This window comes from Lactuca serriola, chromosome 4 (assembly GCF_051521515.1).
Source record: "Lactuca serriola cultivar US96UC23 chromosome 4, Lser_US96UC23_V15, whole genome shotgun sequence".
NCBI classification, from domain to species: Eukaryota; Viridiplantae; Streptophyta; class Magnoliopsida; order Asterales; family Asteraceae; genus Lactuca; species Lactuca serriola.
Genome location: NC_136411.1, coordinates 300325150 through 300350924, shown reverse-complemented (window position 1 = coordinate 300350924; position 25775 = coordinate 300325150).

The window sequence follows — 25775 nt, the reverse complement described above, 5'->3', positions numbered from 1 at the left end:
CCCCATGACTCTCTGACCGACCTCGCCCCAATAGATTGGGGTCCTACACTTCCTCCCGTAGAGCATCTCGAAGGGAGGCCGGTCTATGTTGGCGCGGTAACTGTTGCTATATGAAAATTCTGCTAATGGAAGATACTTATCCCAACTTGATGGGTTTTACACAAACAATCTTATGTGTGCATGCAACCCTAGAGTTGGATCTATGTTTTCACTATTAGTTATACAACACTATGAATACAAAAAGAAACCTAGCATGCAGCTACTATTTTCTAAATTGACATAGGAGAATAGAATACATACATTTTGATGTTATATAGTAATAACAACTAATTCCTTGAGTTTCCTTTGCTATTGAAAGCAAGTACCACAAATGCAATACCTCTAATGGCTCACAAACACACTTTGAGTGAGAGGATGAATATGAGAGAGAGGAGGAAAGGTACTAAGCTCCGAAATTCAGCCTTAGTAGGGTTTTCCCCAGGAGTGGTCGAATTCTAGTGCCTTAGGGTGCTATTATTACTTGAGGCTAGCTAGGGTTTCAAGGTGGAAACCCTAATCCCTTAGCTTAGGGCCTAAGCAAGTCCATGGACTCCTTTCCTTAAGACCTTGGACGAAAACTCCTAGATGCTTCTAGGATTTTCATTAAAGCCTTAATAAAGGTGATTCAATAGCCCAAAGTCTCAACTATCAAATAATTACAAAACAGCCCCTATATTTTTAATTAATTCCTTTAATCTCGAAATTAATTCCTAATTAATTTCTGATTAAATATAATTAATATTAGGATTCCAAATTAATATATTATTCATATAATATATTAACAAATCATATTTATACCCTAATTTATTATTCTTAACAATAAACCAGCCTCTCTCCACAACAGTCATCCTGTCTAGTCACCGGTATGAAGGCAACCCAAAAGGACCATGCTCACAATCGGGTCAAGTACATACCAAAATAGTTATGGAGTTAGACACTAATCCAACAGTTTCCCACTTGGATAAGTCTAATAACTATTTTACGTATGACTTCAGAACCTGATCAGCAATCGTAGCTTTCAAAAGTTGTTGTCAACTCTGATCTCATCAAAAGTGTGTCCTTTAGATAAGGGATCATGTATTCGTCCATTCTAGATATTATATAGACATGAGACATGGATTATAATCATTCTCTCAGCCTATGTGTTGTTTCTCGATTTTCGATTTATGACGACTGATAACAGACTACAATTGAACACATCAACTTAGTCCCGGCTTGGCCAAGTGCTCAGGTGTCTTCACTAAATCATTGAGGGGCCCACGGATATCGCTTTTATCCACTTTAGGTAAAAGGAACGGATAAACTTCGACTCCAATGCTCGCTTTTATCTACTCATCAAATCACACACAACAATATGTTTTATAACACCAAGTTACTGGTGCGTTTAGATATTATCAATGTGCAACCGACTTGCAGAATACAACTCACACGTCTCGGTTTCAAGAATATAAGATATTATCGTCTCACCAATCACTCGTGATAAAATCCATGAAGCGATCCAAGTGAGTGTGGTTTTAATCCAATACTCTAATCTTATAGCAGCACTCATGAACCCTGTAGCAAAATTTTTGCTATGTCTAAAACACTTTAGACAATCTACAGTCAGATTCATGACAGTCTTCATTCATACCTACTTCCAAAGTATGAGCGACTGCGGAGGGTTTGAATAATCTTATTATCCGGGAAGTCAAAACATGCAAAGTAAAACACAAGAATAATACTAATCACATATGGCCCCAAACTTTGGGTATAAATAAAACATTTTATTTAATCACTATATTGATTACTCATTATTTGTTGTTTCCAGTAATCAACTTCTTACTTGAATTATAACAACAATCGTCCCATGCTCTTAGCATGCACACTATGTTTACCTATGGTCCTTACTTTGTGAAATAGTATAATTGAATAACATTTTCAATCAACCTCATTTCACAATTCCTAATTCATTAGTGTAAGAATACAAAATTCTCGCCACTACTAGAATATGTTAGATTCTAGGATTTTATGCAACAGTCATTTTGTAATGTCACGGCATAAAAGTCACCAAGACTCAGCCAATGAAATTACAAAATGCTCTATTGGAGATTGTTACAACACAATTCCATAGTCATGAAGTCTCATATTCAAAGTACATTCATTTGAGCATCCTTCTTACATAAAAGTTTCTAATCTAGACATTGATTCTTGATATCCAACTCCCAATATGGAAACATTTCCATATTTTCCATATGACAACTCATTCTAAATAGAATCTTATCTCTTCATAATAAAGTCAATATGGTCCATCCACGACTATACTTACAACTTTCCACAAGCGACCAATCCTTGGCAAACCTTAGATTGTCCTTGGTAGTTGTTTAATTATTTTTTAGTCAAAACCGATTCTATTTCCTTTTTCCCTCTAAATGCCCTAGGCATTCGGAAAATTTTAGAACGGTCAAATATTACAGCATATGCAATCGATCCTATACCCGAAGCGTATGGGATACAATTCATAATGAAAAACGTGATACTTTACCAGTTTCTTACTATAATATCGTCATAATATTTCTATTTGCCATGTTCTCAAAATTCGAACTATGAAGAGGGATGTCGTAATCATAATCGAACTTTGAGAGTGCAAATAATAAATATACCCTTGACTAAATTCAATTAAAATTTCTCGATCTAAGCTTTTAGATTGGAAATGAAGTATAACATTCTCTCCCTTAATTATAGCAAAAAACATCTTTTCAACCCCTCCAACTTTGCAAAGTGAAACTTTTGTTTTTCTATAATTAATATTGCCAACTTGAAATACTTAAATAATAATAATCATGCTCCTGCTAACATGATGATTATATCCATTCCAGCATAACATTTATGCTCCCACTAGCTTTGACATGTATTCAGAAACCAGCTAAACTTCTAGAAAACAATACTTATTGACTTCCAAAGTTCATATTTTCTAATACGATGTGCTTCGATAAACCATTATCTAAGCTTTTCAAACTTATACACCTCCGCTTAGATGGCTCACATGTGTGTCTAAACTATTTTAGAACTTATATTACTAAGTCCCAAATGTTCACACCAATTGCCAAATCTCACAATTCGAACTACGAAGAGGGATGTCGTAATCATAATCGAATTTGAGAATGCAATTTACGTAATCACTATCTTCTTAAAATCTCTATTAGTGAAAGTGTTTCCTCACAATCATTTTCATGAAGGAGAGAAACCTTATTACACTTAGATTTTTACAGTGTATGTGTTCCTATCCATGTGAATTGCCATAACCATAATTGAAAGATAATGTTTGTGACATATTCAAACTCTTATGGACATAACTTGTTCACTCTTAATTTCTTTCCATCAAGGGTCCCATCATTGCGTCCAAGTTATTTAGCAGCTCACCTATGCCAGTCAACGTACTTTCATTGAACAAGGTGTTTGCCCTTATGCAACCTATTGAGAACTCGCAGAACTCATATGCATAATCAACTCAACTGGATTGACACAGAAACAAGAATATGTCAACACGATAGGTTACAAACCTCAAGTCGTGTGCTAGTGATTAATAATAGGTTTACTCTTGATTAGTTCTTGAAACTTTTCAAGATCATTTAGACTCCCACTTACCTCTTGACATATAAGATTCTCTTGTCAAAAAAATATTTCTTGACAAACAAATATTCAAGAGTTAGTGCGGATTCTTATCAAGACAAACACTACACACAATTGGTGTTAGTTGGTCTTTGTCTTATCCAAGACATCACAATTTACCAATTTCAAATGTGCAAGAGTAAGAAAAAAAATCTTCTACTTCACATTTGATGAGTGTGTTAGAACTTCTTACGATGTGTCACTCAATTCACAATCTTGGAGTAAGATTCTAAGACTTGATTTTGGAATGAAGTAATACTTGTTCTTTTGATTTAACCATTTCAAAAATTTCCGCTTCTTAGCCATACTAGTGCACTAATATGTCCTTAAAGGATCAATTGAGATATGGTTCTTAATCATTAAGACGATCATAAAACACGATACAAAAGTACTCTCCCTTCTTCTTAGATTGGAGAAACTTTTATCTTTCTGCCTAATTGATTCTTCTTATTTGTTCTGCCATTCATTGAAACTTTTCAATGATTCATAATTACACTTAATCTTGTAAGTATAACCACATTTACTAGACTTTTAGTAAATTATGATGAATAGTCTTATTGTAATTTGTGGTGGACTTGACTAGTGCATAACATTGTGTTCTAGTCCTTTAGTCCTTCACTAGACTCACATACTTTTGTGATCATGGAATTACTCTTAATTTTCTAAGTACCAAGATTTCCATACATCACATGATTCAAATCTTATGATTCCAAGGTTCTATCCAACTGAAACTTGGGCGATGGGAATCTTTCCTTACTTAGAGAAATTTGACACTTCCATAAATAACATAACTGAGAAACACATCCATTTATAGAAATACACAAACATCAATTTTTCACAACGATTTCATTGCAAGGATATATACCAAAAAATTTATTTTATTCATAAAGCAGCGGAAAACATGTCCTTACAATGAAAAATCAACTGAAAAACTATGTAATCAAATATTCCTTACAAATCTATCATAACTTCCCAAGCTCAAAATCTGATCTTCGAATCCATGCGATCGTGATCCATTTCTTCGTGATCAGACTCATATTGCTCTTCCATCAAGCTTCCTCTCTTTTCTCTGATCCTACAAAAATTCAAATGTAATCTTATCACATTATATATTAAGAATCAATAAATAGGAACTTGATGGAGTTAGATAGTGTAATTTACCTGAAGTAGAGTCATACTTCTTGACTCTCCCATCTCTTAGATTCTTCAGGTCCTCTGGGAAGCTTCGTAGCCAATGCCCCTTCTCTTGGCAGTAGAAACAGGTGGCTTCTCTTGGAGCGACCACAGAAGCATGGTTGGTTAAATTACCATACAAATATGCTCCATTACTTTGCCAAATCATTTCTGATTCAGCAGCAATAAGCATGTAAGTTAAGTCAATGAGGGTCGCGTCAACATCCATCATATAATACTCTCTTATGAACTTAACATATGATTTAGGGAGTGACTGAAGAACCCAGTCTACATCCAACTTCTTTGGAAAAGATGCACCCAACATTGTCAACCTATCGATGTGTGATTTCATCCATAGGACCTGAGAACACACGAGTTTTCCATCTTCATGTTTCATTGCCAACAACGCTTGAGTGATTTTGAACTTTTCAATTCTTCGATCTTGTGGGTTTGGGAGGACAAAGGGAGGAGGTGGAGGAAGTGAAATCAAGCTAGTCCACAAGGCAGGGATTGATCTTTCACCTTCATTGTGGAACAAACTTTCACTTTGAGTAGGAAAACCTTTTCCATGGGATTTAGGAAGACCATAGTTGTCAGACTTTGAAATCTACAAAACGGGAGAAAATCAAGTTAGTTAATTAAATGAGTCCTTAATAAAACACCCAAATGAGATATTAAGGCTAGGACCTAACACAATATTCTATAACTTGGGAGAGGGATGTCGTAACCCAAATGCAGAACATTTGAAGGTAAGTGAATGACGATTCACTAATTTTCCACCATGAAAAACGAAAATGAGATTAAGTTTTAAATGTATTGAAAACTCCAAGACCTGGAGCACCTAGTTCTTGGTACGTATTTCTTTTTATTAATTATATAAATATGTTGCATTTTGGCCTTGGACTCAGCGAGTTAAAGGACCAACTCGCCGAGTAGAAGCGGGATGGGACGCGGGATTTAAGCGATGGACTCGACAAGTCGGACCCCGGACTCGACGAGTAGACGTTGTCTGGACAAAAACCCTAATCTGAGGGTTTGCACCCTATTTAAACAATGTTATGTCGGCCACAACGTCCCTTATGCTCCCAGAACACCTCTCATTGAAACCCTAGCAATTATTGAAGCAATCTAAGCCTTGTTGGTGGATTTTGGTGCTTGTGCTCTTAAGAAGGAAGGGAAAAGCTTGAGGAGGCAAGTAGAGACCAAGGGAACCTGAGTTTGTGCACCTTCTACGGTTCATTGGAGGTAAAAAGCTGTAAAATTGCTCTTTCATATGTTAGATCCCTTTTTGGGAGATTTAGGGCTTTTATAAGCCATTTTTTATGGCCAACCATGATTGCAAACATGGTTGGGGGTTGGAGCTTCTGAATCACGTCATTAAGGGGGTCACAAGGCAGTTGGGGGCTGCTTATGCACCCATGAAAAGTCCCATGCATCATAAGAGCTTGTTTTATGTCTTTTTGAGCTCAAAGTCCCATGCAAGCACGTAAAGTTTGTAACTTTACGTGCTAGATCGATTGTAGAAGCTTGGATCTATCTTTTGATCAAAGGTTGTACATCAGAAATCGAGGATTTAGAGTGTGGACATGAGCGACTCGGCAAGTCTGTTCCTGGGACTCGACGAGTCCAAGGCTTTAAGTCCTATATTTGTTAAGGGTCAAAAGAACTCAATTGAGTGTTAGAAGGGTTGTAACCGGACAGAAAGAGTGACCCAACGCATTGGACGTAATTTTGGACCTGGAGTTCATGGGACTCGACGAGTACTAGAACAGACTCGGCGAGTCCAAGGCAATCTCCTTAAGATTGATGATGAAATCGACGAGTTGTTCATATAACTCGGCGAGTCGAGGATAGGACTTGTTCATCCGATGAAGGTGGACTTGACGAGTGTTCATACAACTCGGCGAGTCGGATGAGTTTCATTCGATGTTCATATATGAGAGGAACTCGACGAGTCGAGACGTGGACCAGGACGAGTAAAGGGTGAAGGACTTAGCGAGTTGACGGCCCAACTCGGCGAGTCGGGTCAACTTGAAGTTGACTTTGACTTGATTTGGACTAACCCTATTTAGGGTTGCACGTGCTGTGTGCTGAATTGAAGGTTGTCGTGTAGGGATCGAGGAGTCGAAGGGAGCCGACTTGTTTGCCGAGGATAATTCAAATACTGCACGACATTGAGGTGAGTTACTTCCCAGTAGGGGTGGGTCTAAGGCCATAATGTCGGCCCACCAAAAAGGGGTATTTAGAAGATAATGGGCTTTGTGATAATTATCTTGGTCTGGTTATGTGTTTTGGTTATGAGATTTATCTGTATGATATGATATGTGTATAGTAGGGATTAGTTTCCCTGACAGGGTCCTTAGGGCCAAAGGGTAGGTCAGTACCCGGATATGCCTGACTGTATGCTGATTTCTGTTTTTGTATGCTAGTAGTAGGGGTGAAATAGTCCCCATTTACCGGTTAAAAGATACCAATGACGAATACCGGTTGAAATATACCGATGATGATTACCGGTTGAAAGATACCAATGATGGTTACCGGTTGAAAGATACCGATGAAGGTTACCGGTTGAAAGATACCGATGAAGGTTATCGGTTGAAAGATATCGATGATATTGTATGGTATGGGGTATGATGGGGGAACTCACTAAGCTTTGTGCTTACAGTTTTGGTTTTGGTTTCAGATACCTCTTCGTCGAAGGGGAAGGAGCCAGCGGTGTAGCAGCGCATCACACACACACACATGGTTTCCACATTGAATTTCTGGGACTGTACTATGATTTTCATTACTTTTGATGTCATGGTTTGAGACACAACATTATGATCTTTGTAACTTGATGTTTTATCAACAATGTTTTGGTAAATATTTATTAAATTTATTAATTCAAAAATGAAATTTTTGGCCTTGAATTTTGGGTCGTTACAAGTTGGTATCAGAGCCCTGGTTTGAGGGATTCGGACACACCCTCGGGGTGTCTGGACTCAAACCGAGGGACTAAAAGATTTTTACAAGGAAAATGATTTTCTAAAAATCTAAATTGAGAAATTTTAAGAAAGACGAAGTGTATGATGCATGCGACCGGCCGGGCTCAAGTAAGCTTTCCCCAAGATACCCATACTTGCTATGTTATGTTATATGGTTTTGATTCAGAGAACTGCATGCTAGAATAGGACTAAGGATCTAGGAGGATGCCTTGTGTGCCTGATGTATGATTCTGAAAATTGCATGCTAGTTAGGGCGAAGGGTCTAGGAAGGATGCCTTATATGCCTATTGAATGAATTGTATGTTAGGACTGTTTAGTCAGCAGTAGGATGCCCTATGTAGGTTATGCCTGGTTTGGTTACTCAATGCACGAATGCTGCTTGGTTTGTGCTATGGGGGTTCTGGCCAGCTTCAACTAACTAAGGAGCGGATATGTAACAGTATCCGCAAGCTAGATAGGGGGAGGTGATGGGGACTCCTAGTGCAACTGATGGCGGAGAGTAGGTCGGAGAGTGCCATAGGAAAGCCTAGGAGGGGGTCAGTGGAAAGGGTATTGGTAAAAGGGACTTGGTGAAGTCGAAGCAATCCTTGAGGAAAGTACGGATAGATGTGGAAGGTAGTATGGGCCCGTACTACTGGAAGCAGAGGATCCATAATCGAATCAAGGAGGGCCTAGATGGAACCGGGGAACGTGGAAAGTGTGTGAGACCTCTAAGGGTATATGTGACCCTAACATTTGTATGTTTATTTTTCAAAATGATGGTCACGCGACATGGAGCAGGAGGTTCAGGATCTGGGTCAGAATCGGGCTCAGGGGCAGGATCCGAGCATGTGGATGATGGTTGCGCGATTTCATCGCGTCCGAGATAACGAGAGGTATCCTTGATGCGACGCTGGTTATCTTCGGGTCGATCAAGGAGGGGATCATTGAGCTGATGGAGGATCGCCTCAGGGTGTTCAGCAGTGACATGGCGACCAGCCAGTCAGGACTACGCACACTGTCCTTTAAGGACTTCAGAGGGAGTGGTGCGTCGGATTTCCATGGGGTGAAGGACCCCATTGCTGCTAGGAGATGGATCGCAGACATCGAGTCTGTGCAGCTGATGAGCTTTTGCTTGGAAGGGTCGAAGGTTCGTTTTGCTGCAGGGTGTTTGAGAGACAGGGCCAAAGATTGGTAGGAGTCGGTTGGTGACTCTCTAGGAGCCTCGGCTGTTGAGGCTATGACCTGGTCAGACTTTGTGACCAGATTCAGGGCGGAGTTTGTGCCAGCTGTGGAACTTCAGCAGCTGGCCAGGGAATTCTTGGATATGAGACAGACTACGGAGACTGCGGCGGAGATCACCGCGAAGTTCCGGGAGAGGGCATTGTTGGTTCCCCAGTATGCGGGTGATGAAGACATGAAGAGGACCCACTACCATGACATGCTACAAGCTGACATCCGGGAGCATGTCTGTTTCTCAGCTTGCCCTACCCTAGATTCCAAGATTGCTAGGGCTAGGGAGAGGGAGATTGATCTGGAACACATACGGAAGAGGAAGGCAACGGAGGGGATGACGATGGGGGCTTCGGGGAGGAAGCCCAAGGGATCCGATGGTAGGCCAAAAGGCCAGTTAGGGCAGGACCATTGTGGGAAATATGGTCGGTCACACGAGGGAGCTTGTCACACTGGGCTGGGTTCAAGCTGCTATAAGTGTGGCAAGGTTAGGCATTTTGGCAGGGATTGTACTGCCCCTACTCCTGCGATTCAGATTTCAGACCTGATTTTCTTTCATTGCAATCGGAAGGGACATAAAAAGGCCAATTGCCCTAGATTGACAGCAGCAGCAGCGCCGACAGTGGCGCCGACTCCAGCGACAGGACGGTTTGTGGATGGCCGGAAGGCCAAATTGGAGGCTCTAGTGGTTCAGAGTCGAGCATTTCAGCTGACAGCCGAGGAGGCACGCGCTGCACTCGATGTGGTGACGGGTATGATTCCTTATCTTTATGCATTTATGTTATGTCGGTGTGATTTTGATATATTATGTGCCTTGCTTAGGATCGTTCCATGTGAACGTATCCCAGTTCAGGTGTTGTTTGATTCGGGTGCCACCCGATCATTTGTCTCTCTTGTGCTTAGCAAGAAGTTTCTGGAGTCTTCAGGCATGTTGGATTTCCCTCTAGAGGTCGAGATTGCAGACGACCGGTTGGTATGAGCGTCAGAGGTCTACCAGGATTGTGTTTTGAGGCTGTTCGAGGAACGTTATCTGGTAGACCTAGTTCCTATTTCGTTGAGAGGGAACAAGGTGATTATAGGCATGGATTGGTTGAGCCCCAATGGGGCAGTGATAGATTGCACACAGCAACTGGTTCGGATCAGAACCCTAAGTGGGGGAGAGTTGGTAGTTCAAGGCGAGAGGCCACGACAAGGACCAGCGGTATGTTCAGCAGTGAGAGCTAGGCGTTACCTTCAGCAGGGTTGCGTAGGATATGTCACCTATGTTATGGACACCCGGGAGGCGGGTAAGGCGACAGTGGGAAATGTGCCCGTGGTGCGAGAGTTTACGGACGTATTCCCTGAGGAGTTGCCTGGGATACCTCCGGAGAAGCAGGTTGAGTTCCGGATCGACCTATTCCCGAGTTCGGCTCTGATAGCCAAGGCACCGTATCGGTTGGCTCCTCCTGAGATGCAGGAGTTGTCTACACAGCTGTAGGAGCTGTTAGACAAGGGATTCATTAGACCGAGTAGTTCTCCCTGGGGAGCCCCGATTCTGTTTGTAAAGAAGAAGGACGGGTCGCATCGGATGTGTATAGATTATCGGGAGCTGTACAAGGTAACGGTGAAGAACCGTTACCCACTCCCGAGGATTGATGACCTCTTTGACCAGCTACAGGGAGCATCTTCGTTCTCCAAGATCGATTTGCGTTCAGGATACCATCAAATGAGGGTCAGAGAGGAGGATGTACAGAAGACTGTGTTTCGGACGCGCTATGGCCATTACGAGTTTGTGGTGATGCCCTTCGGGCTCACCAATGCTCCTGCCGCGTTCATGGACCTCATGACCCGCGTGTGTAGACCGATGTTAGACTGGTCGGTGATAGTGTTTATTGATGATATCTTGGTCTATTCCAAGACGCAGAGGGAGCACGAGGAGCATCTGCAAGAGGTTCTGGAGACTTTGAGGAGGGAGAACTTGTATGCTAAGTTCTCCAAGTGTGAGTTCTGGTTGCGTGAGGTGCAGTTTCTTGGGCACCTTGTCAACCAGAATGGGATTTCGGTAGATCCGGCCAAGGTGGAGGCCGTGATGAGGTGGGAAGTTCCGATGTCTCCATCTGAGATTCAGAGTTTCCTAAGATTAGCCGGCTACTATTGGAGATTCATCCAGTATTTCTCCAAGATAGTCATACCCTTGACCAGGCTAACAAGGAAGGTCATGGTCTTTCATTGGGGGCCTGAGCAGCAGACTGTGTTCAAGACACTGAGACAGAGATTGTGCGAGGCGCCAATCTTAGCCCTGCCGGAGGGCATGGAGGATTTTGTTGTATACTACGATGCGTCCATCTCAGGTTTGGGCACAGTACTGATGCAGAGAGGGCATGTCATTGCTTATGTGTCGAGGCAGATGAAGCCTCATGAAGAGAATTACGATACGCATGATTTGGAGCTGGGGGCTGTTGTTTTCGCCCTCAAGATTTGGTGTCATTACCTCTATGGGGTCCGGTGTACCATCTACACGGACCACAAAAGTTTGAGGTACCTCATGGATCAGCCGAATCTAAAAATGAGGCAGCGTCGGTGGTTGGACGTGGTGAATGATTATGATTGCGAGATCCTTTACCATCCGGGGAAGGCCAATGTAGTGGCCGATGCGCTTAGCTGCAAGGCAACGCCGATTAGGGATGTCTGTCTGAGGATGACAGTGGTGACTCCACTGTTGGAGCGGATTCGGGAGGCCCAAGAGGAGGCCATGAAGGAGGAACATCGGAAGAGAGAGCGGATAGTGGGGCAGGTTTCCTCCTTCGACTATGACAGCTAAGGACTACTGACACTACACCGTAGGGTGTGGGTGATGTACCATGGGGGAGTGCACCAGGTTCTGATGGAGGAGGCGCAAAAATATTGATTCTCCATTCATACCAGGACGACGGAGATGTATAGGGATCTTCGTCTAGACTATTGGTGGCCCTGCATGAAGCGGGATGTGGCATGGTACGTGGAGTGGTGCTTGACCTGCAGGGTGGTCAAGGCCGAGCATCAAAGACCTCATAGCCAGACGCAGTCATTGGATGTTCCGCTGTGGAAATGGGAAGACATCACGATGGATTTTATCACAAAGCTTCCCAGGACCGCGCGGGGAGTGGATTCGATCTGGGTCATCGTCGATCGATTGACCAAGAGCGCCCATTTTATCCCGATTCAGGAGATTATCTCGGCCGAGAAGTTGGTCGACATCTATATCCGGGAGGTGGTGGCACGGCACGGGGTGCCAGTTTCGGTAATTTCAGACAGGGATGTGCGGCTCACTTCCAGGTTTTGGAAGAAGTTTAACGATGAGTTGGGTACTCGTCTGCATTTTAGCACCGTCTTTCACCCTCAGACGGATGGTCAGAGTGAGCGAACCATCCAGACTCTGTAGGATATGCTGCGAGCATGCGTTTTAGATTTCGGAAGCAGTTGGGATACCTACCTTCTGTTGGCAGAATTCTCCTACAACAATAGTTATCATGCGAGTATTGACTGCCCTCCCTTCGAGATGTTGTATGGAAGGAGGTGTAGGACCCCAATATGTTGGGGCGAGGTTGGCCAAAGGGTAATGGGGAGCACGGAAGTGGTGCTCAAGACGACAGAAAAGATTCGGCAAGTCCGGAGCAGGCTTCAGACTGCTCAGAGTCGGCAGAAAAGCTATGCCAATAAGCGCCGATCAGACCTGCAATTTCAGGTCGGGGATATGGTTCTCCTGATGGTATCACCATGGAAGGGTGTTATCCAATTCAGGAAACGGGGCAAGTTGGGCCCCAGGTACATTGGACCGTTCAAGGTTATAGCCCGGGTGGGCAAGGTGGCGTATAGGCTGGATCTGCCAGCCGAACTCAGTCAGATACACAACACTTTCAATGTTTCTCAGCTGCGAAAGTGCCTGGTGGACGACTCGGCAGTGGTGCCCTTGGAAGACATTCAGGTTGATGGCAGCTTGAATTACATCGAGCGACCTGTGGAAATCCTCGACCGGAAGTCAAAGAATTTGAGGAACAAGAGGGTGGAGCTCGTGAAGGTGCAATGGCAGCACCGGAAGGGCTCGGAATGGACTTGAGAGCCGGTGGACGAGATGATGGAGCATTACCTATAGCTGTTTCAGTAGCGAGCAGCAGACTTTGAGGACAAAGTCTAAAATAAGTGGGGGAGATTTGTAGCACCTGGTTCTTGGTATATATTTATTTTTATTAATTATATAAATATCTTGCATTTTGGCCTTCGACTCGGCGAGTTGAAGGAACAACTCGCCGAGTAGAAGCAGGATGGGACGCCGGATTTAAGAGATGGACTCGACGAGTAGACGCTGTCTGGAAAAAAACCCTAATCCAAGGGTTTGCACCCTATTTAAACAATGTTATGTCGGCCACAACGTCCCTTATGCTCCGAGAACACCTCTCATTGAAACCCTAGCCATTATTGAAGTAATCTAAGCCTTGTTGGTGGATTTTGGTGCTTGTGCTCTTAAGAAGGAAGGAGAAAAGCTTGAGGAAGCAAGTAGAGACCAAGGGAACTCGAGTTTGTGCACCTTCTACAGTTCATTGAAGGTAAAAAGCTATAAACTTTTTCTTTAATTTGTTAGATCCCTTTTTAGGAGATTTAGGGCTTTTATAAGCCATTTTTGATGGCCAACCATGATTGCAAACATGGTTGGGGGTTGGAGCTTCTGAATCACGTCATTAAGGGGGTCAAAAGGCATTTGGGGGCTGCTTTTGCACCAATGAAAGGTCTCATGCATCATAACAGCTTGTTTTATGTCTTTTTGAGTTCAAAGTCCCATGCAAGCATGTAAAGTTTGTAACTTTACGTGCTAGATCGATTGTAGAAGCTTGGATCTATCTTTTGATCAAAGGTTGTACATCAGAAATCGAGGATTTAGAGTGTGGACGTGACTGACTCGGCGAGTCCATTCCTGGGACTCGACGAGTCCAAGGCTTTAAGTCTCATATCAGTTAAGGGTCAAAAGAACTCAGTTTAGTGTTAGAAGGGTTGTAACCGGACAGAAAGAGTGACCCAACGCATTGGACGTAATTTTGGACCTGGAGTTCATGGGACTCGACGAGTACTAGAACAGACTCGGCGAGTCCAAGGCAATCTCCTTAAGATTGATGATGAAATCGACGAGTTGTTAATATAACTCGGCGAGTCGAGGATAGGACTTGTTCATCCGATGAAGGTGGACTTGACGAGTGTTCATACAACTCGGCGAGTTGGATGAGTTTCATGCGACATTCATATAGGAGAGGAACTTGTCGAGTCGATGCCAAACTCGACGATTCGATACGTAGACAAGGACGAGTAAAGTGTGAGGGACTCAACGAGTTGACGGCCCAACTCGGCGAGTCGGGTCAATTTGAAGTTGACTTTGAATGGATTTGGACTAACCCTGTTGAGGGTTGCACGTGCTATGTGTTGAGTTGAAGGTTGTCGTGTAGGGATCAAGAAGTCGAAGGGTGTCGACTTGTGCGCCGAGGATAATTCAAATAATGCACGACATTGAGGTGAGTTACCTCCCAGTAGGGGTGGGTCTAAGGCCACAATGACGGCCCACCAAAAAGGGGTATTTAGAAGATAATGGTCTTTGTGATAATTATCTTGGTCTAGTTATGTGTTTTGGTTATGAGATTTATCTGTATGATATGATATGTGTATAGTAGGGATTAGTTTCCCTGACAATGGTCCTTAGGGCCAAAGGGTAGGTCAGTACCCGGATATGCCTGACTGTATGCTTATATCTGTTATTGTATGCTAGTGGTAGGGGTTGAAATAGTCCCCAGTTACCGGTTAAAAGATACCGATGACGGATACCGGTTGAAAGATACTGATGATGATTACCGGTTGAAAGATACCGATGAAGGTTACTGGTTGAAAGATACCAATGAAGGTTACCGGTTGAAAGATACCGACGATATTGTATGGTATGTGGTATGATGGGGGAACTCACTAAGCTTTGTGCTTACGGTTTTGGTTTTGGTTTCAGGTACCTCTTCGTCGAAGGGGAAGGAGCCGGTGGTGTAGCAGCGCATCACACACACACACACATGGTTTCCACATTGAATTTCTGGGACTGTACTCTGATTTTCATTACTTTTGATGTCATGGTTTGAGACACAACATAATGATCTTTGTAACGTGATGTTTTATCGACAATGTTTTGGTAAATGTTTATTAAATTTATTAATTCAAAAACGAAATTTTTGGCCTTGAATTTTGGGTCGTTACAAGATCCTTTGAGATTCATTGAACTTTTCAATGACATGTTTAAATCTTGATATGCCCCTCGATTTGTGACTGGGATGCCGACGATCACAAAACAGGTTATGAATAACCATGCAAACTTACATGGTGCCCCCAATGTTACAGTCACCTATTCGATGTGCCGGTTAACCACACATGCTCCAACGAACTATGACAAACATCGAGTCACCTTTTTCTACCTTTGCTTAGAACCCATTTAGTGTGTCGGTTAACCACACACGCTCCACTAATGTCTTCGCAAGGGTACAAAGTGTAATTTAATGGAATTGCATCAAATTCACTTTTTTTGCCTAAAGTAACAAAGATTGGGAATTTTGTAAAACATTTAGTTACTTTATACTTCATTATACTTTTAATGGAAAGGGTTTGCCCTATCCTACCCATTCGGCTAACAACCATCCACCAATCAAGGAAGCGGTGGGTGAAAGTGGACACCCATTAAACGGCCATTTTATAGGTCATAACCTTATACCCCCTTATAGACCGCTTCGTGAATGAGGCCTACTAACGGTAAGACTAGCATTTAAGTTATACATATATAATACTAGACTTTTAATGTTATATATAATATAAGGGTATATTTTACACTTTTAAAATACTAGGCGGTTTAATTTAATAAATTACACTTTTCATTTAATTAAATATAAACCATATTATGGATTTATTAATTCTCTTTTAGTTATACTTTTAATTAACTTAATAAACCCATAAGGGTGTAATTTGAACTTTTCAAAAACTAGGGTTTTAGAATTTAACATTTTAAAATTAAACTTTTAATCAAACTTTAAATTCCAAAACTTGAGGGCAAGTTTTGAAACTTTTCAAAACAATTAGGTTTTAATTATAATTAAAACTTTTTCGAAAAAATTAAAACCTTTTAATCTTAAATATTAAAATTTGATTTAGTAATTATCCAAAATTAAACAATTAATTTGAATTATTAAATCTTGGATGATATCTATTAAATTAAACAATTAGTTTAACCTAATCCCTTAAAACCCCCAAAATTCGAAATTATGGGATGGGATAATTCCAAATCTTTAATTACCAAATTTAAACACTTAAAAGATAATTACAAGATATGACATTATCCAAATCCCTAAAAGTTAGGATCTAATCTTGGGGAGGAGACCAATTTCGAAATCCTAGGGTTGGAAAACCCTAGAATTCGAAATCTTGGAGGCTAAGGAAAAGGGTTTGGGAAACCCTAACCAAATTTCGAAATTTAGGGTTTATGAACCCTAATTTCGAAAATCATGCCATTTGGGTTTATTGGATATAAACCCTAATATGTCAAATTCATACTTTTGTATAGAAAACTAATTGAAAACAAAAACCAATGGCTCTGATACCTCTGATGGGTTTTATACAAACAATCCTATGTGTGCATGCAACCTTAGAGTTGGATCTATGTTTTCATTATTAGTTATACAACACTATGAACACAAAAAGAAACCTAGCATGCAACCACTATTTTCTAAATTGACGTAGGAGAATAGAATACATACATTTTGATGTTATATAGTAATAACAACTAATTCCTTGAGTTTCCTTAGCTCTTGAAGGCAAGTACCACAAGTGCAGTACCTCTAATGGCTCACAAACACACTTTGAGTGAGAGGATGAATATGAGAGAGGAGGAAAGGTACTAAGCTCCGAAATTCAGCCTTAGTAGGGTTTTCCCTAGGAGTGGTCGAATTCTAGTGCCTTAGGGTGCGATTTATACTTAAGGCTAGCTAGGGTCTCAAGGTGGAAACCCTAATCCCTTAGCTTAGGGCCTAAGCAAGTCCATAGACTCCTTTCCTTAAGCCCTTGGACGAAAACTCCTAGATCCTTCTAGAATTTTTGTTCAAGCCTTAATAAAGGTGATCCAATAGCCCAAAGTCTCAACAATCAAATAATTACAAAACAGCCCTTGTACTTTTAATTAATTCCTTTAATCCCGAAACTAATTCCTAATTAATTTCTTATTAAATACTAATTAATAATATGATTCCAAATTAATATATTATTCATATAATATATTAACAAATCATATTTACACCCCAATTTATTATTCTTAACAATAAACCAGCCTCTCTCCTCAACAATCATCCTGTCCAGTCACCAGTGTGAAGGCAACCCAAAAGGACTATGCTCACAATCGGGTTAAGTACATACCAAAATAGTTATGGACTTAGACACTAATCCAACACAACTGCCACCAAAATCCAATACACATGCGCGCAGCATGTCCGGGTACTCCTATACAATCGGTACGTCATCCACCTTCGTCTTACCCTTATCCCGGGTATCCATGACATAGGCGACATATTCTGTGCAACCCTACTGAAGGTAGCGCCTAGCCCTCGCTGCTGAACATAAAGTCGGCCCATGCTGCATCTTGTCTCCCTGAATCACTAACCCTCCCCCACTAGGAGTCCAAACTCTCACTAGATGCTGCTCGCAGTCGATCACCGCCCTATTGGGGCTCAACCAGTCCATACCAACTATAACCTTATTCCCTTGTAAGGGAATAAGGACTAGATCCACCAAAAACTGCTCATCAAACAACTCTAATGTACATCCCCAGTGAACCCTCGCGACCCGAACGATCCTATCATCCGCTATCTCTACATCAATTGGGCAATCCAGCTCCCCCGGAAACCCCATGAACATCTTGCTGAGCGCGAGCGACACAAAAGATCGGGTAGCCCCCAAATGAAATAATACCAGAGTAAATATATATTTCACAAGGAACGATGCTATAACAAAACACATAGATATAAGCAATAATCAATATAAATAAAGAGATAAGGAGAAAATACATACCCGTCACAACGTTGGGTGCTGCACTTGCCTCCTCGGCTGTCAACTGGAAGGATATGCTCTTCGCCACAGGCGCCTCTATCCAACCCTGTCGGCCATCTATAATCCTCAGTGTAGCAGGAGTAGGTGACGCCACCTGTCCTGCTGCTGCCAACCTCGGACAATGGGACCTCTTGTGGCCCCTTTGATTGCAATGGAAGCAGATCATATCAGATATTATGGTGGTAGTGGTAGCATACAGTCCTTGCTAACATGACCAGTTCGGCTGCACTTGAAGCAGTCCGAACTACCCGCCCTACACGTCCCCTCATGTGACCTACCACACTTATCGCAGCGGCCTCGGCCTTGCTGGCCCTTTCCTTGGGAATCTACCTTGGGCTTCTTGCTCGAAACCTCCATACTAGATGCCGCATCTGGTTTCCTCTTCCTTTCCATCTCTAAATCAATATCTCTCTTTAGCCCTGGCAATCATAACATCCAACGTCATGCAGCTGGATCGACTCACAAACTGTCGAACGTCACTCCTCAATATCTCATGATATCAGGCCTTTTTCATTTCCTCGTCCGCCACGTACTGCAGAATAAGAAGGTCCCTCTCCCTGAATATAGCGGTGATCTCCTTCACTGTCTCAGTCGTCCGCTGGAGGTCCTGGAACTCCCGTGTAAGCTGCTGCACCTCTATCACAGGTTAAAACTTGGCCCTAAATGTAACACCCAAAGTCTAGAAGGCCAAGAAAGGAAAGAAAACCCTAATTTTAAGGGACGACTCGGCGAGTCCGAGCGGGATCCGGGTCGAGGAGTAAGTGACTGACTCCCCTAGGGTTCCTTTACTGCCTCTTTCACCCAAAACATCGAACCCTAAGCCCCATTGTTGCTCATTCAAGCTTCCAAGCCATTTTTGGGTGATTTGAAGGAAGAAGAAGGAGGGGAATCATTGAAGCTTCAAGGATTGGCCTTAGATCTGAATATTGGGGAAACTTTCTGAGTTATTGAAGGTATTAAGTCGTTTCCCTCCTTTAGATCTATTATGGTTGTAAGTTTTGGGGGCTTTTTAGCCATGATTAGCTATCCTTTTGAGTTAGAAGCCAGATCTGAAGTTGCTACTTCGGATGTAAGCATATTATGATCTTGAGAAGCATAAAGTATCTGTCCTTGAGTTGATTATGGAGCCCCCTTGCCTTTAACCCTAGTTTATGGTGTATTTAGCCTAGATCTCCTTCTCTACACGTAAAGTTTGCAACTTTACGTGAGGAATAGGCTTGGGAAGGTAGATCTACAGTTTGGAGTCCATGCATGACTCAAAAGTCCTCTGCATGTATGAAGATCTGAATGGACTCGGCGAGTCCTTTGAGTGGACTCGGCGAGTAGCATGAAGATTTGGAGCAACTCGACGAGTGGGATGAACAACTCGTCAAGTCGGATGAAGATTGCCTTGGACTCGGCGAGTCTGTTCTTGGACTCAGCGAGTCAAGACGCGAAACCCCAAACCCTTCAAGTTGAGACTCGAATCAGTGAGTCGAGTGGAGACTCGGTGAGTTGGACAGGTTAGGACTCGGAACTCAGTAGACTCGGCGAGTCATGGACTGACTCAGCGAGTCGAGTCATGGATGGAAGGACTCTGAGCTTATGAACTCGACGAGTCAGTAGGCAGACTCGGCGAGTAGGGTTGACGTGGGAGGTTGACTTTGACCAGGACTTTGACTTTGACCAGCATTGACTGGGTTGACTTTTGAGAAGTCGGTTAGGCTAAGTGTTGTATTGTTATTGGTAGCTCGGGGAGCTAGCGAAGCAGCAGTTCAGAGAATTGTGGGTCAACGTCCAGAAGGTTATCAGCTAGTTCAACAGTTCGAAGTGAGTTTCCCTTTGTGTGAATGGGTCTACGGCCACAGTGCCGGCCCATGTAGTTATGTGTAGAAGACCCGGGGGTTAGCCCTAGGCACAGTATGCTAGTATGATATTCAGGATGACGTCCAATGATAGCGGGCGGGTGCCCACGGAATGGTTTATGTGATAGCTTATACTTGTTGTCTGTATGATACTTGTATGTGCCTAGTAGGGAGGTGAGTGTGGGCGAGGTCCCGTAACTCACCAATAGCAGAGTGTGGATGGTGTTCCACATCTCATTAGCAGCAGATCAAGGGCGAGGCCCGAGTTAGGGAAGGAGTGAGGGTGGACTGGGCTGGTACCTCACTATCAGTAGGAGCATGGACGGGGTTCCATGACTCATCAGTAGCAGGACAAGGGCGAGGCCCAGGATAGGCGACGCCTTAGGACAGGATCCATTCGTATGTGTTTAGCTTATGGTGTTGTGATATGTTTATGTGCTATTATATGTTAGGGGAGAGGCCTAAGTGAAACAGATCTGTATCCGAGCGGGGCTCAAAACCAGGCGGGGCCGCTGTAACGGGCGAGGCCTGAGGTAGGGGCGAGGCCCAGGTTAGCGGGCGTGGCCCAGTATGTGCAGTATGTGGTTATGCATGGTATGTGGTAGGGTGGGAACTCACTAAGCTTCGTGCTTACGGTTTTCAGTTTTGGTTTCAGGTACTTCCGGTAGCGGATGGAAGAGCTCGGGGTGATCGCATGACACACACCATAGTTTAGACAGCCTGGGAATGTTTACTCTGATAACGAACATGTGTTTTGGAAATTAATACTCTAATTATGTTTTGGATTGATGGCGTTGCTTAAAGTAATGTTTTATTAAAAGAAATTTTTAGTCTTAAATTTTGGGACGTTACAAGTTGGTATCAAAGCCTTGGTTTGAGGGATTCGGGCATAATCTCGGGTGTGCCTGAACTCAAACTAAGGGGTCAGATAAAAAGTTTTCAAAAATGAGAACACAGTTTTGTAAAAAGGAAGTTTTTAGAATGACACAGTTTTAGAAAAGCAAAAGAATTCAGAAAGAAAAGAACTTTTAAAGAGAAAAGGGGTGCGGTGCATGCAATCAGCCGAGCTCAAGTAAGTACCCCAAAATACCCAAACAAGTTTATGTTATGATTATCAGTTAATAGAACAACATGCTAGATTAGGACTAAGGATCTAGGGATGATGCCTTATGTGCCTGATATATGTGCTTTTGAGTTGCATGATAATGCTGATTAGACAGTAGTAGGATAGCCTGTTTAGGTTATGCCTGAGTTTATGAGTTTGTGTGAGTCTATGAGTTTGTATTGCATGCTAGTTTAGATTCTTGCTATGTGGATATGATTGCTTGAGTATGTTATGGTTAGATTTTCCCTTGTCTGAATGTTGCTTGCTTTGTGCATTGTGGGATTCTGAGTGATGGGAGTTAGCCATTAGGTGGATACGACACGTCACATGTGATCAGGGTTGAATAATCTTAGAGTGTTGGATTTGGTCCTATTGCGCAGCTCTTGTTTGAGTCCAACCGTTGTAGGGACGAGTCTTTTACTTGAAGGATTATATGAGCCTCGTCACATGTGATGGTATCCAGGTGATGGCTAATTGGCATCACAAGGAGACCTTCAGCAGCTGAGGACTGGTTTGAGTTGAGTCAGAGGTTTCCCTAGGGTAAGCCTAGGATGAGATAGTGCTGGGAGCAGTAGTAGTGGATAAGGGACCTGGTGGAGTCGAAGCAATTCCTGAGGAAAGTACGGATAGATGTGGAAGGTAGTACGGGCCCGTACTACTGAAAGCAGAGGATCCGTACTCGATTCGGGAAAGGCCGAGACAAGACCGAGAACCTGGTAGTGCGTGTGTTGGGTCTCGCAACAGTGATAAGTATTCTGATAGCGGTTGTGTTATATGTTTCAGCATGGTGACGTTGCGAGAGAGACCAGTGGGCGGATCAGGCGCCGGAGAGGGATCGGGCTTGGGTTCAGGAGCCGAGCAGCTCGAGGAGCGAATGAGGGAGTTTATATCAACTGAGGTTACGCGCAGCATACTAGACCAGACTCTTGTGATCTTTGGCACGGTCAAGGAGGGTATATTGGAGATCTTGGATGAGAGGCTAGGAGCCTTCCGTACCGAGATGATGGCTTTGATGGGAGCGCGTACTTTGACATTTCGAGAGTTCAGGGCTTGCGGGGCACCAAATTATCATGGGGCTAGGGACCCTATCGCTAGCAGCAGATGGTTGGATGATGTTGCCGACGCATTCCGTACGAGCCGGTGTCCTGAGGAGGACAAGGTCAGACTCGCTTCCTGTCTTCTGAAGGACAGAGCGAGGGATTGGTGGGAGGAGATTGGTCATGCTCTGGGGGATGATGTCGCGTTGGACGCGCTGACTTGGAGCGATTTCTCGGCCAGGTTCAGGGCCGGGTTTTCGCCAATTACTGAGGTGCAGCTGTTGGCACGGGAGTTTCAGGATTTGACGCAGACCACTGAGACTATGGCGGAGATCACCGCCAAGTTCAGGGAGAGGGCTCTTCTTGTACCGCAGTATGTCGCGGATGAGGAGATGAAGAAGGCCCGATATCACGAGATGTAGAGGGCTGACATCAGGGAGTTCGTGAGCAGGTCCGGCTGTAAGACGCTGGAAGATATGATTTCTCGGGACAGAGAGAGGGAAATTGATTTGGAGCAGATCTGGAAGAGGAAGCCGGATGAGGTTCAGGTAGCCGCAAGTTCGGGCAAAAGGCCCAAGGGATCCGATTCGAGATCGAGGGATTTTCAGGACCGCAGCCGATGCGGGAAGTGTGGCAGGGCGCATGGGGGCGCGTGCCGGAGTGGTAGCGATGGTGAGTCTGGCTGCTTCAAGTGTGGTTAGACTGGTCATTTCAGCAGGGATTGTACTGCTACCACCACACAGGGATCAAACTTGATATGTTTTCACTGCAATCAGCGGGGCCATAAGAAGGCCTAGTGCCCCAGTTTGATTTCAGAAAGATGGGTACTGGCACCTGCCCCCGCAACTTTGAGGATCACAGACGGCCGTCAGGGCCGTGCAGAGGCGCCTGCGGTAGGAGGCAGGGCTTTTCAGATGACTACCTTGGAGGCGCGAGCAGCATCAGACGTTGCAGGTATGCAATTTCCGTTTTCAGTTCTTTTAGTCGTGCATGATTGTATTGTTATGGTTCTGCATCATTATCGGTATGAGTATTTTATTTTGTGCGCCTTGATCGTGATCGAGTTATATGCCATCTGCATACCTTGGATATCTGAATGATAGTTAAGGGATGTGCTCTATTGGGGAAGGTTGCTTAGGATGCAGTAATTGTAGCATGACTGGGAGGAACTTGGTATGTCTCGCTAGTTTGGATCCGTAAAATTTTGGAAATGGATTGGTTAGATCCGTAGCTATGGTAAGCTTGGGGTTCCTCAGCAGGTTGATTATGGAATGGTAGCGAGGGTTGGGATTTCTTTTTGAGCATTGAGCAGCAAGGGTTAAGCAGGATCGAAGTGGGGGAGAATCCTCCGAGTGTGCAAAGGTAAGAGCACGCAGATCCAGAATGAGTGCGCAGCCTCAGAGAAGGAAAAGAAGTGGTACATTGTTGATGGATTGAGGAGTTCAGGGTTAGGAGTTTGAGAAACTCCCCCTCGGCCAGTGCGAGTATTGGTGATGGTTAGCATGTGGTTGGGAATTCAGGTTGGAGGATCGCATGTAGGACTCGGGTGAGTCAGAAGGAGGATCTTGAGAACTGATAGCACGGGGTGCTTTCGTATTAGCAGTAAGTGGTGGAAGGTGTTGTAAGACTACGGGGCATCCGTAGCATTCACTAGCAGTCAATGATGGGAGGTGATGTAAGACTGCGGGTAAGTCATAGCATTCCATAGTAGCTTCGTTGGCGGAGTTGGGGCGAGGCCCTTATCTCCTAGTGATCAGATAGGGATCAGGAATGGGTAAGTGGATGAGAATGATAGGGAGTTTGCCTGTATAGCCCTATAGAGGTGAGATCTTGGGAGAGGCCCGTATAAGAATAGCAGTATAGGTGAGACCTGAGAGCAGGGTTGCTCAGTAGTATGGTTAGGTGAGACTCGTGGGCGAGGCCCGAGCGAGAGTGGCTAGGCAAGTAGGACTAGAAGGATAGAGGCGGGTGAGACCCGTGGGCGAGGCCCGTGAGTTTTAGCAGCATAGGTGGGACCTGGTAGGGACTTTAGTGTCAAGATAAGGGATCGGGGATCCCAGGATTGTAGTGCATGGAGGACAGAATAGATTGAGCAGTTAATTGGTGCCTTTATGATGCATATATGGTATGAGTTATGTGTTCCAGACTATGGTCTGATGCAGTATGCAATATATGTGTTCATGCTAGTTGACATGTTATGATATGTGATGATTCAGTGAGTTCCGGACTTCGGTCCAAGGCAGTTAGTTCGCTGGGAGTGACTAGGAGTTGTGTGGGCTCTAGCGACCGGGGGAAGCCGATAGTCCAGATATTGGTAGGACGGTAGGGACCAGGGTGGTCTCAGTCATCCGGAAGGCAGATGAGGAATGGCAGAATTTTCAGTCAGTAGCAGTGCGGGTAAGCAGTCTATGGCGAAATTCAGTTAGTTGATCGTGGGGTGCTCAACACCAAATTATAGTAGAAAGATATGCCCAGTGGATACTGGCAATATTGACCCGTACTGGAGGTAGCGGGAGTAATGGATTGGTGAAGATAGGATCTTCACAGTGACAGAGGAAATAGTTGGTTATGGAGCATTGCCTTGGGGAGGCAAGGAAATCGCGCAACGAAAGAAGGGGTGAACCCCTATGGGCTCAGTGTAGTACTCGGTGAGTACCAGAAGGATTGTCAGTTGAGTAAGTTGCGTTTCCAGAATGTTCAGGGTCAGGGTTGACCCGAGATGATTATCCGCAAGGATTAATGTTAGTCGGAATGACCAGACGGAAGACCAGCGAAGGTAGGCAACTGGTGTTGGAATAATTGGTGGGCTATTAGAGGAAGATCGCAGGCGGTGGGCCATAGCAAAATTCGAGGACGAAGTTTAGTTTAAGCGGGGGAGAGTTGTAACATCCAAAGTTTGGAAGGCCAAGAAAGGAAAGAAAACCCTAATTTTAAGGGATGACTCGGCGAGTCCGAGCGGGATCCGGGTCGAGGAGTAAGTGACCGACTCGCAAGGAGACTCGACGAGTCTGGTTTCGGCGAGGAAAACCCTAAATCCGGGACTTGGAGCCTATTTAAACGTCTCATTCTCTCCCCTAGGGTTCCTTTACTGCCTCTTTCACCCAAAACATCGAACCCTAAGCCCCATTGTTGCTCATTCAAGCTTCCAATCCATTTTTGAGTGATTTGAAGGAAGAAGGAGGGGAATCATTGAAGCTTCAAGGATTGTCCTTAGATCTGAAGATTGGGGAAACTTTCTGAGTTATTGAAGGTATTAAGTCGTTTCCCTCCTTTAGATCTATTATGGTTGTAAGTTTTGGGGGCTTTTTAGCCATGATTAGCTATCCTTTTGAGTTAGAAGCCAGATCTGAAGTTGCTACTTCGGATGTAAGCATATTATGATCTTAAGAAGCATAAAGTATCTGTCCTTGAGTTGATTATGGAGCCCCCTTGCCTTTAACCCTAGTTTATGGTGTATTTAGCTTAGATCTCCTTCTCTACACATAAAGTTTGCAACTTTACGTGAGGAATAGGATTGGGAAGGGTAGATCTACAGTTTGGAGTCCATGCATGACTCAAAAGTCCTCTGCATGTATGAAGATCTGAATGGACTCGGCGAGTCCTTTGAGTG